Here is a 10959-nt window from a genome sequence, read left to right as displayed (position 1 = left end):
ATTGATATAACTGAAAAGGCATTGAAGACATTTAAACATATTTTAAATGAAGTTAGTATTGTCAAAATTGAATCCTCAGTCTTCACTGACAATGAGTTTCTTCGTGAAAAGTAAGAACAAAACAAAGGTACAAAACTTTACTTTACAAGCAATCAATCCTCTTCACTATTTTTTTCTTTCCTTTTTTCTTTTGATGAATAACAGATTCTCTATGTATTAATTACATTATTATAAATGATATTTCGAGCTGGCTTGGGCGATTCAATACAACTCAGCCTCCAAAGTCGCATGTTTAACATACGCCAAAGACATCCAATACATCTGGTCTTAACCCAATGGATATATTTCATCATCTGTTCAAAAAACGTTTGCATCAACCAGGAATGATGGCCTGAAAATGGGAACCAGGAATAGTAGTATTACATCCTCTGGCACAACACAAGTTCCCTCGGTGCTGAACTGCAATGGGACGTGTGATTTCGCAACATAACCGTGTTTGAAATGCATGTAGGATCATATTAAATGGCATAGATTGGATTTACTTCTGAATCAGACTCTGAATGGCGCCATGAATTGTTTCCATTTCTCATAAGCTTCATCTTTTTCCTCACCCTTCGGATACGTTTGGACTTGATCACATAGTATGTCATTGCACCCAGAATTCCTGCCATTGTTACGCCACCGATGATGGAAATGAGAACAGCTGCCCATCTGTTACGACGACCAACAACGATGTAAGATGAAGAAACAAATGCTATTATAGTGCAGACAGCTGCCAATCACATCAATTTATCGATCACTTCTACAACTCGTCTCTCTGATTTCGTCTCTCCTCTCACAACTGTTATTTGTACCACAACGACTGCCAAGGATGTGAACAGGGCAATGGCATTGACAATGAAGAACACTTGGAATGATGGACTGCCAACCATCACAGCCATCCCATTGCTGCAAATGCAACTGTTGCAAAGAGCACAGCAACAACTGTGATCGAGTTGGTTGCATTGTTTATTCCAGCCCTATGGAGCTTCCGAAGTTCCTTTGCAATTCCATTCATGTTTCTGTTTGTCTTGCGAGCTTGTTCAAGCTGAGTTTGGACATCCTTTTTTTTTATCTCTGTCACTGTTTTTCTTAGCTCATCTCGGGGTTGGTTGAGATCATTTGCACTTACTGCCCCGCAACGTGCCAAGCATTCTTTTATCTCTGAGGTCTCTTCAGATAGCGGAAGTCCTTCAGCTATGTCGTAGGCTGTTTTAAGGTCTCTAGACAATGCATTCACATTTGTGTCGCGAAGTTGTACCAATTCATTGACAATCTGCAAGAATTATAAGCATTCATGAGAGGTAGCTCCTAACAAATTTGCAATGATCTTATTTATCTAAGATCGTTCAACAGCCAAAATGGTTCTGCTAAAAATTTTAAGTATATACCCTTGGACATCGTTCTTTCTGCCTGTTGTAGCTGGCATTAGTATGATTCTTCCACGTTTACAAAAAAAAAAAAAAAAAAACAAACAAAACAAAAACACAAAACACAAAACACAAAACAAAACAAAAATCAAAACTATTGAAAAGAGAAGAGAAGAAACAAACACATATTTACGTGGAAACCCTAGATTAGGGAGAAAAACCACGATAAGAGAATTTTATTCTTTCTAATTTTTTGATACACAGTACTCAATACAGGACGTGTATAAATAACAAAACTGAGAGAAACCCTAGACAGTAGAAGCTAAGAAAAAGACTAAACTACTCTTAGGGTTAAAACACCATTTCAACACTCCCCTCAAGTTGGGGCATAAATATCAATGAGGCCCAACTTGCTAATACAACTGTCAAACGTTTGTCTAGGTAACCCCTTAGTCAGGACATCTGCAATCTGTTGATTGGATGGGACATAGGGAACACAAAGGCTACCGTTGTCTAGTTTCTCTTTGATAAAATGTCGGTCAATCTCAACATGTTTGGTTCTGTTATGCTGAACAGGGTTATTAGCAATATTAATGGCATCCTTGTTGTCACTGATAACTGGCAGAAATGGCAGTATTATAAGCCTTTTATTTAGAATTATGAGGGCTAACAAGTAGAAAATGCGATGATATTACTTAGAATTTGTGAAAAATTGAGTTTTGCGTCGATCAGCACCTAAAGCCACACTAACCCCAATATTATGTGTTATTCTGTGTCAAAGTATCTATTTTTGTAGCTATCGTAGAAATCAAATGCATGCACTGGAAACAAGCAATCACAAAATAAAACGCATGCGCTGAAGCCACGTGACCACAAAGACAATTGCATTCGGTGAAGTCGAGCTAACGCATAGACGAACGCATGCAGTGATCACATGCGTCTATCACATGGAAGTTGCGGCCATCAACCAAATGCGTCCATCACTTGGAGATTGCGGCTCGTGATAACCTTAAATAGAAGGGTGATTGCAAGATGGGTGGAATGCATTGATACTTCAGTTGAATCAAGCTCGAACGCATACTTTGGGAGTATCAACAAGATAAGATGATGTGACATTGCCTATATCGTGACAAAGGCAGCAGTGAGACATAACGCAATCATGATGGCTGTCAGCGTTTGAATCTATAAATAGCCCTTGGACCTTCACTTCAAAGGATCCGAACTTCTGCCTTAAGGCAGAGGTTTGCAATCACAGATGAGAGCATGAGCGAGATTTTTTGTGAGGATTCTTCATCTCCATAAACCAGTCCGAGTGACGACCGGAGATAGAGCTCGAGAGAGATGTCTCCACCATCCATCCATGGCACCACTAGTAGCCTTGACACAGAGTCTTTCATTTCTTCTCTGATCTCTGTATTGTATTATATTTTAGCTTAAGATATTAAGACATTTTGTAATCAATGCATATCTTGATTCCTTCAATGCCATCTTCTTCATCATCTTTATCTTTATCATCGTTTACCTTCATCCTTTATTTATCAAGGGCGATCGCATACTCAATCGTGTAGCCTAGAGATAGGACGCATGTAACAACCCACCGAGAGTTGTGCGTTGTGGAGTATAGTGAGTTAATCCTCTTTGCTTGGTGAAAGGCTATAGCAATACTTGTCGATGGGTTGTTGCAATGCTTGTCTATAAGTTAATCAGCCGCATCTAACTGCCTGAGAAGGTAAGAGATGGAATGCACTAAAGCAAAGTATGCATTGTCCCTAGAGATAGGCACGGTCTTGTGCTCGACGCAACCATGCACTATAGAGATATAGTCATGCGGCTGACCACCGAGAGGTGTGCGATGCGTTAGTATGACGAGCTGAGATTACTCGAGCGATTTAAGATAATAAATATTAATATGCGTTAACAATTGTTGTGTATCTACCAATTCTCATCGCAAGTTTTCTATTGCTTAATCTGTTTAGTTAGGAGTAATGTGTAATCCATTAACTTCTTCTTTTTACTTTTATTCATCGCCTCAAATGCATTACTTCACAAGCATTATTAAGTAACAAGTCCCTGTGTTCGACCTCAGATTACCCGAGAAACTTGCGTTCTCATTATACTTGGCGAGAAGGCAAGAAACTTTATGATAGGAACGCATGGTCATTGCATACTAGATTAATGCATACTTTCCATTCCAACGCATGACCTCCGACGCATCGGCTTAAATGCATAGCTTAAGATATGCAACACACATAATTGCGTTCAACTAATTTTCGTCACCAAGTTTTTGGCGCCGTTGCCAAGGAACTTGGCAGCTAATAGTTTGTTAAGTTTTGTGTTTTTGTGGGCACCCTTTTTAGTCTCAGGCATATTGTAGCTTGTGCGACCAAGTTTCAAATAATAATTGAATGAAGGAGATATATCGAAAGTCAATATTGACTCCGAGATAGAAAGGCTATCTGTCGCATGAGCTGAAAGCAATCTTAGGCGCATGTCGGCCAACATGCGTCCAACAATTATTGGAAACTCCAATGGTCAAGACAACGAATCTCGACCTATGCAGTTGAGATCAATCTCATGTATGGAAGACTCCTTGCGGTAGCTTCACTTCAATTTCTCCAGGGATGTCTTCTACTCTATCTTTACTTTGCTTTGCTTTCCTAGTTAATTTTAGATTATTTATTTGATTATTGCCATTTTAGATTTGCGGCTGCTTTCTTAGATGAATGTGCGTTAATAATTCCACTTGATGCCATGGTTAGGAAGAAGAATCTTCTCCATCATTCAACGCATGGCTATTTCTCCGCATGAGTTTTAAGTACTGACAAAATTGATATTTTACTTAAGGTTATTTTCTTGTTATCCTTTATGCATTATCCTTTTGACATTCTCCTTGTCCGATTGCGGTCCTTTGTGATGCATCTATGATGGTACATATAATTCACCACATCCGCTAACTAAGCATCACAAGGCTCTCCTTACTTTAGTAGCCTCTTCAAAATTTGACAGTCTAAGTTTTATTTTGTGCAAACCTTTGCTCAAACATTCGTTACTGCATCCCTGTTGAGTTTGTTTTTAGCTTTGCGGTGAGAGCACTGCCAACCTCTAAGTTTGGGAGCTGCAGCAATTCCGGAGATTTGCGTTCATTACATTGCGATCATTTTTTTTAAAAAAATCAGAATAACAACTCTACTATCAACGCATGAGGAAACCCATGTTGATAAGAGTTAAGTTATGAAAGACACTTACCCGCAGTTGGATGTCCGCATGACACCTGTGGGGGCAAGCTAAAACGAAGGTAAGTCACCAGGATCAATGCATAAGCGCAACTCCTCTGTCGGGGGCAAGCCAAATCAAACGAGACAAGAGTTGAGTTGAATATGGAATGCAACCAAAGTTGGATGCCCACATGACACACGTGGGGGTAAGCCAAAATCAAGAGCGTAACCAGGTTCAACACCGCATTCGAATAAGTAATCGCATAGTCTTGAATTGTTTTGAACGAACGCATTCTCAAGAGCTGAACGCAAAGTTGCGGAGAATGAATAAAAAATTTTTTAGCAAAAGCTTGTCAAATTTAAACTTAGAAAAGATCTCTTTGAAGAAGCAGCCGAAGTGGATGAGAGCATTGCGGCCATGGTTAGAGGTACGAGTAAATTATATTCTGAGAGGCTGTCATCACAAAGGGATGTCGGAAGATGAATTAAGAATTTCTTAAGTATAACGCATGCTTGAGGACAAGCATGATTCTAAGTTTGGGGGTGTGATCACTAGCAGAAATGCCAGTTATTATAAGCCTTTTATTTAGAATTATGAGGGCTAATAAGTAGAAAATGCAGTGATAATACTTAGAATTTGTGAAAAATTGAGTTTTGCGTCGATCAACACCTAAATCCTCACTCACTAACCCCAATATTATGCGTTATTTCGTGTCAAAGTGTCTATTTTTGTAGTTATCGCAGAAATCAAACGCATGCGCTAGAAATAAGCAATTGCAAAATCAAACGCATGTGCTGAAGCCAGGCGACCGCAAAAACAATTGCATTCGGTGAAGTCGAGCTATCGCATAGACGAATACATGCGGTGATCGCATGCGTCTATCGTATGGAAGTTACGGCCATCAATCGAATGCGTCCATCACTTGGAGATTGTGGCCACGGAGTGATAACTTTAAATAGAAGGGTGACCACAAGATGGGTGGAATGTGTTGATACTTCAGTTGAATCAAGCTCGAATGCATACTTTGGGAGTATCAACAAGATAAGACGATGTGACATTGCCCATACCGCGACAAAGGCAGCAGTGAGACATAACGCAATCATGATGGCTATCGACGTTTGAACTTTATAAATAGCCTTTGGACCTTCACTTCAAAGGATCTGAACTTCTGCTTTAAGGCAGAGGTTTGCGATCACAGATGAAAGCATGAGCGAGATTTTTTCTGAGGATTCTTCATCTCCATAAACCAGTCCGAGTGACGACCAGAGCTTTCGTTGGAGATAGAGCTCGAGAGAGACATCTCCACCATCCATCCATGGCACCACCAGCAGTCTTGACGCAGAGTCTTTCATTTCTTCTCTGATCTCTGTATTGTATTATATTTTAGCTTAAGATATTAAGACATTTTGTAATCAATGCATATCTTGATTCCTTCAATGCCATCTTCTTCATCATCTTTATCTTTATCATCGTTTACCTTCATCCTTTATTTATCAAGGGCGATCGCATACTCAATCGTGTAGCCTAGAGATAGGACGCATGTAACAACCCACCGAGAGTTGTGCGTTGTGGAGTATAGTGAGTTAATCCTCTTTGCTTGGTGAAAGGCTATAGCAACACTTGTCGATGGGTTGTTGCAATGCTTGTCTATAAGTTAATCAGCCGCATCTAACTGCCTGAGAAGGTAAGAGATGGAATGCACTAAAGCAAAGTATGCATTGTCCCTAGAGATAAACACGGTCTTATGCTCGACACAACCATGCACTATAGAGATATAGTCATGCGGCTGACCACCGAGAGGTGTGCGATACATTAGTATGATGAGCTCAGATTACTCGAGCAATTTAAGATAATAAATATTAATATGCGTTAACAATTGTTGTGTATCTACCAATTCTCATCGCAAGTCTTCCATTACTCAATCTGTTTAGTTAGGAGTAGTGTGTAATCCATTAACTTCTTCTTTTTACTTTTATTCATCGCCTCAAACTCATTGCTTCACAAGCATTATTAAGTGGCAAGTCCCTGTATTCGACCTCGGATTACCCAAGAAACTTGCGTTCTCGTTATACTTGGCAAGAAGGCAAGAAAACTTGTGATAGGAACACATGGTCATTGCATACTAGATTAATGCATACTTTCCATTCCAACGCATGACCTCCGACACATGGGCTTAAATGTATAGCTTAAGATATGCAACGCGCATAATTGCGTTCAACTAATTTTCATCGTAGAGTCTTGTCAGGTCATGACTCTCTTGATGAATATTTACTAATACCTTCTTCAACCAAATTTCCTCACAGATACCCAAGCTCATAGCTCTGTATTCAACTTCGGCACTACTTCTAACCACAACACCCTGTTACTTACTCCTCCATGTAACAAGATTTCCCCATACGAAGGTACAATACCCTGAGGTTGATTTCCTATCAGTAGTGGAACCAGCCCAATCTGAGTCAATGTAGGCTTCGATGCATCTTCTATCATTTTTCCTTAACATCAAGCCCTTCCTAGGTGTTGACTTTAGATATCTCAAAATCCGGGTAATAGCTTCCATATGTCTCTCATACGGGGCTTGCATAAACTGGCTTACCAAACTCACAGCATATGAAATATCAGGTCTGGTGTGTGAGAGATATATCAGCTTCCCTACAAGTCGTTGATATCTTTCCTTATGCATTGGGACGTCGTCTACTAAGTTTACCAGATTACTGTTAACCTCAACCGGAGTATCTGCAAGTTTACATCCAGTCATCCCAGTCTTTTGTAAAAGGTCTAACGTATAATTTCTCTGAACTTGTCAATTCCTACAAAATCATTCCCCGACAGAAAAATATCGTCAACATATAAGTTGTCCCCACAAACTAACACGGGTCATTTCATGCTTTGTCGGGAGTTCACCCAACATAGTATTGCTCCAAGCTAAGCACGCTTAATTTTGGAGTTCTTATGACTAAGCCACCGAAAAGGAAGGTGCATCTTGTTGTTATAGGTAGTAACTTTCAATTCTTTTAAGCCTTTCTTAACCATACTTTCATGTCCTTAGGATCCTTCTCATTCGGATGTGATACCGATTCATTCATGTACCCCTCCTGAACTCGGGTCGTTACATCAGACTTGTACTTGGCTGTGAACACCCATTTGCACTTGACTGTTTTGTGACTTCTAGGAAAAGAAACTAGATCCCATGTTTTGTTGGTCTTGAAAGCTCGCATCTCTTCTATAACTGCGGTTCACCATTCAGGAATTTTCAGAGCCTTATACACATTTCCCGAAATTTTCACGATGTCCAGACTAGTGGTGAAGGCCTTGAATCTTGTTGACAAACTACTGTAAGATAAGAAGCTTTTCATAGAGTACTTAATGCAGGACCTTGTTCCCTTTCATAGAGAAATTGGTAAGTCTAGGGTAGCATCAATCTCAATGGTCTTATTACCTTTTTTCTCTATATTCATTTGCTGCACATTTTCAGTCTCCTAAACATCATCAGGGAGAAATTCATTACTCTCATCCTCCTTAATTTTGCCAAGGTTCGCTGCATCGTTAGTGTTCACTGCATTACTTTCAACAGAGTTATTATTATCAAAAGTATGGTTACCTTGAGCTGGCTCTAGTTCTGACTCTTGAACACCTTCTAGCGGAGCAGTAGGGGGAACTATTTCCTTTCATTCTTCCGATAGTAGGTTATCCAAGGAACTTATTTTGTAGGAAGGATAGGATTGTCAAGAATGGGTGGGCCAGGATTATTAGTGTCAGGAATGGGTTCAAGAAACAAGTCTACAGGAATGAAGTAAGTGAATGACGTGTTAGTCTTTTCACTCGAAGTCTCCCCCTGAAGAGGATTAACAGGAAAGAAAGGTTTATCTTCTTGAAAAGTGGCATCCATGGTGATAAAGTACTTTTGAGAAGACGGTTGATAACATTTGTAGCCCCATTGATGGAGGAGATACCTAACAAGGACACATTTTTTAGCCTGAGGAGAAAACTTACTGTGGGTACCATGATTGTGGACAAACATCGTACACCCAAACACCCAAAGAGGAACATCTGGGAAAAGACGGGAAGAAGAGAAGGACTCTTTAAAATGAGCTAAGGGAGTTTGGAACTTGAGAACTCAGGAAGGCATTCGATTTATGAGATGGGCTTCAGTGAGTACAGCATCTCCTCATAGGTACGAGGGTAGGAACGCAGGGATCATGAGTGCCCAACCAACCTCAATGAGGTGAAGATTTTTTCGTTCGGCCACCCCATTTTGTTGTGGTGTATAGGCACAGGAGTTCTTGTGGATGATACCTTTAGAGTTTAAAAACTCATGAAGGGATTGGTTAACGAACTCACGGCCATTGTCACTCCGAAGGATAGCAATTTTGGCATTGAATTGGGTTTCGACCGTGGTGTAAAATTGTTGAAAGACTGTAGTCACTTTGGACTTATCCGTAAGAAGGAACACCCATGTAAGGCAAGTGTGATAATCTATGAAGGTAACAAACCATCACTTACCCGACACGGTTGTGATATTAGATGGGCCCCACATGTCACTATGTATCAGGTGGAAAGGTGGGAAGGTTTGTAAGGCTGGGAAGTAAGAGACACCTGAGGTTGTTTTGCACGAATACTCACATCGCAAGATAAAGATGAAATATTAATATACGGAACAAATGTGGAAATAAATACTTCATATAATGAAAATTTGGATGTTCAAGAAGAAAATGCCATAACAGGAAATCAGTTTCAGAAATAGTAAGGGAAGATAGTAAACAAGTGCTAGATAAACTCCTAGAGGAAGCATCCTCCGAGAGGAAGTAGAGCCCCCTATTGTGTTGGGCTGTGTCAATCGTCTTCCCCGAGCTCAGGTTCTGAAACAAAAAAATTTTCGGTGAGAAAACGACATTGCAATTCAGATCTTTGGTTATATTACTGATAGATAGCAGGTTATAAGATATATTTGGCACATGCAAGATATTTTGTAAAATTAACCCTTGAATAGGAGATAATTGACCTTTCCCAGCAATGGAAGCAAATGACCCATCTGTAATTCGTATTCTCTCATTTTCCGGGATAATAAGAGAGGAATTGATCAGATGACCCAGTTAGGTGGTCCATTGCTCATGAGTCAAGAATCCACGAATCATCCCCTTTAACCAAGAAGTTAAAAGACTGAGAAGTACCTGATTGCACGACATTGTCGGTTCCAACCATACTTGACTCTACCTAGTCGGTGACTGATGACGTACCATCCCTTGTTTCACTAACAAGGGCCCGACCAGTTTTAGATTTATCATTCGTAGGCCATTGCTTACTATTCGGTGGGTGACCGTGTAACTTCCAACATTGATCTTTGGTGTGCTACAGTTTCTTACAATACTCACAGATTGGTGGGGACTTTCCGTTCTATTTGTCGCTTTCTGGTCCCGAAGACTTGGCCTCAAACACAGCAGAGTCTAAGTAGTTGATGCTAGTGCCACTCATAGCACTGGTTTTACCTCTTCTAACCTGACTTCTGAGCATACTTCCATCAGAGATTGTATTGGTCTCTGTCCTAAAATCTGACTTCGAACACCATCAAATTTAGGGTTTAAGCCAACCAGAAAATCATACACTCGGTCCACCTCCACAATCTTTGATTACTGGACTCTGTCGATAGGATAATTCCATACGACTTCGTGGCACAAATCCATTTCTTACCACAGTAGGGACAATTTATTGGAATAAGACGTTACGTCAAGAGTCCCTTGTTTACATTCATGAACAAGTTTCCTCAAGGTATAAAAACGTGAGGCATTTTGCCTCTTCGAATAGAGCTTTTGGACAACTTCCCAAATATCCCAAGCAGAGGCTGAGTACAGAAGTGGCTTCCCAATCTGGGGTTCCATGTTGTTTATCAGAATTGAGCGAAGAAGAGAGTCCTCTCCTTTCCATATACATTCCTGGGGATCACCGAGGTTTGGTCTTGGTATTTCTCCAGTTAGATACCCGAACTTGTGACGTCCCTCAAGAACTATTCTCACTGATTGGACCAAGAGAAGTAATTTTGGTCGTTAATTTCTCACCAATAGAAATCCCTGCAAAGTTTCCAATAAAACCAGACATAATATTTGCTACAGGTAAAGTAGAGTAAGCATTTACTGGTGTTTCTTAGCATAAAGAGAAGTCTGAATGTGGATGTGGATGAAAACCAGTTGCAGGACTTATCGTGGATCTAAGAGCCGATATTTTCTGCTATAAGTTTGCCAACTATTGTTCAAAGCCAACGGTTCCACCAAAATTTGCCATAGGTTGGTTTTGCCCATAAATTCCTGAAAAAAGTAGCTTCATTTTAGCTAGAGGAAGGACC

The 10959-nt window shown here is 40.1% G+C and overlaps 1 pseudogene; it reads right to left on the bottom strand.

Annotated features, from left to right (window-relative positions):
* Positions 1-518: 518 nt before the first annotated feature.
* On the bottom strand, positions 519-7380 carry LOC120073539 (ankyrin repeat-containing protein ITN1 pseudogene; annotated as a pseudogene).
* Between the last annotated feature and the right edge of the window lie 3579 nt (positions 7381-10959).

This window comes from Benincasa hispida, chromosome 3 (genome assembly GCF_027475165.1).
Source record: "Benincasa hispida cultivar pf3 chromosome 3, pf3_genome.v1.1, whole genome shotgun sequence".
Taxonomy (NCBI): domain Eukaryota; kingdom Viridiplantae; phylum Streptophyta; class Magnoliopsida; order Cucurbitales; family Cucurbitaceae; genus Benincasa; species Benincasa hispida.
The sequence above is the reverse complement of the archived record's forward strand: the minus strand, read 5'-3'. Positions and strand labels throughout refer to the sequence as shown.